Source organism: Oratosquilla oratoria, chromosome 20 (genome assembly GCF_046742065.1).
Source record: "Oratosquilla oratoria isolate Oo_2021 chromosome 20, ASM4674206v1, whole genome shotgun sequence".
NCBI classification, from domain to species: Eukaryota; Metazoa; Arthropoda; class Malacostraca; order Stomatopoda; family Squillidae; genus Oratosquilla; species Oratosquilla oratoria.
Window position 1 is genome coordinate 45,622,315 of NC_134796.1, and position 1,704 is coordinate 45,624,018.

Below are 1,704 nucleotides of genomic sequence, written 5' to 3' on the forward strand. Positions count from 1 at the left end.
GATAACTGCGATATTTAGGGCATTATTCAAGACAACTTACTACACAGATTTAAGCTTTAGATAAATTATTCTTTATATTCTAAATCCATAACTGATGCATTTTGATTGTTTTTACCGATACCTTGTTATATGGACTTAAAACATTTCTGAAAATACAAGACATCTGAAAAGAGGGTTGTGAACTGTGGTAAAAAGAGGTTCTCTGCCTCTTGACCAAGTGCTTTGCTAAGCATAGGGTGATGTAATGCTGATTGTCAAGGATCGATAGAGTTAGGTGATGCTATATACCTATATAATGTAACCATCAAATCCCTTCCAGGGTGAGAGATGTGTGTGTGTGTGTGTGTGTGTGTGTGTGTGTGCATTTGTCACCACAAGACATCACGGTCCTTGTGATACAAAAGACGTGATAAACAAAGCATTGTCTATCGAACTTGGATCAAGCTAAACTAACCCTCATAAACATGTAGTTCAACACGAATACATGGGGGTGGAGAAGGAGGAGGAGGAGGAAGAGAAGGATTATATTGAGGTGTACAAGGAGGAGGAGGAAGAGAAGGATTATATGGAGGTGGACAAGGAGGAGGAGAAAGTATAGAAGGATGATGAGGAAGACAAGGAGGAGATGGAAACAAAGAAAAGGGATGGTAAAGAAAGAGGGACAAACAGGAGGAAGAGGAGGAGGACGAGGAGGAAGGGGAGTAGGAAGAGCCTGAAGACAAAAAGAAGGAGGAGGAGGAGAAAGGGGAGGAACAGAAAGGAGGACAAAGGTGAGGAGACAGAGGAGGAGGAGGATGAGGAGGAAGGGGAGTAGGAAGAGGCTGAAGACAAAAAGAAGGAGGGGGAGGAAAAGAAAGGAGGACAAAGGTGAGGAGGAGGAAGAGGAGGGGGAGGACGAGGAGGACAATAGCAATGACAATGAGGCAGAAGAGGAGCAAGAGGAGGAGGGAGAAGAGGAGAAGGAAGAAGAGGAGAACGAGGAGGAGGTGGAGGAAGAACAATTTGAGGACGATGACGATGGCGACAACGAGGAGGCGTAGGAGGAGGAGGAGGAGGAGGAGGAGGAAGGGGAGGAGGAGGTCCGTGACGGTGGATTGTGGCAGGTTCGCCCGCTGTGTCGTCTCCAGTAGCGTTTCACCTACAGAACGTGTCGGTCGGTAAAATTCCAACTCTTCCTCTCCTCCCGACTTGCTGGTGAGTCCTCCTCCTCCTCTTGCTCCTCCTCCTCCTCCTCCTCCTCTTCTTCTTCATCTTCTTCTTCTTCATCCTCATCCTCCTCTTCTTCTTCTTCCTCCTCCTCTTCTTCTTCATTTTCTTCTTTCTCCTCCACTTCTTCTTCTTCATATTCCTCCTCCTCCTCTTCTTCACCATCATCCTCTTCTTCTTCTTCATCCCCCCTTCTCCTCTTCTTCTTTAACCTCATCCTGCTCTTCCTCTTCTTCATCTCCCTCCTCCTCTTCTTCTTCATCCTCATTCTGCTCCTCCTCTTCTTTTTCTTCTTCTTCCTCCTCCTCCTCCTCTTCTTCTTTATCCTCATCCTGCTCCTCCTCCTTCTTCCTCCTCCTCCTCTTCTTTTTATCCTCCTCCTTTCATTCTTCCTCCTCCTCCTCTTCTATTTCTTCTTCATCCTCCTCTTCCTACGTTTCCACCTCCTTCTCTTCTCCGTCTCCTTCTTCATCTTTCTTCTCACATTTGTCATAATTT

General features: G+C 46.2%; 1 protein-coding gene across 1 annotated transcript in view; it reads left to right on the forward strand.

Moving 5' to 3' along the window:
- Positions 1 to 1,113: 1,113 nt before the first annotated feature.
- The window catches only part of LOC143036535 (arrestin homolog), a 91,549-nt gene continuing 90,958 nt past the window's right edge, over positions 1,114 to 1,704 (forward strand). Inside the window, exon 1 of the mRNA XM_076204009.1 lies at positions 1,114 to 1,194. The gene's annotated coding sequence lies outside the window, so the exon portion shown is untranslated. The remainder of the gene's footprint in view (positions 1,195 to 1,704) is intronic.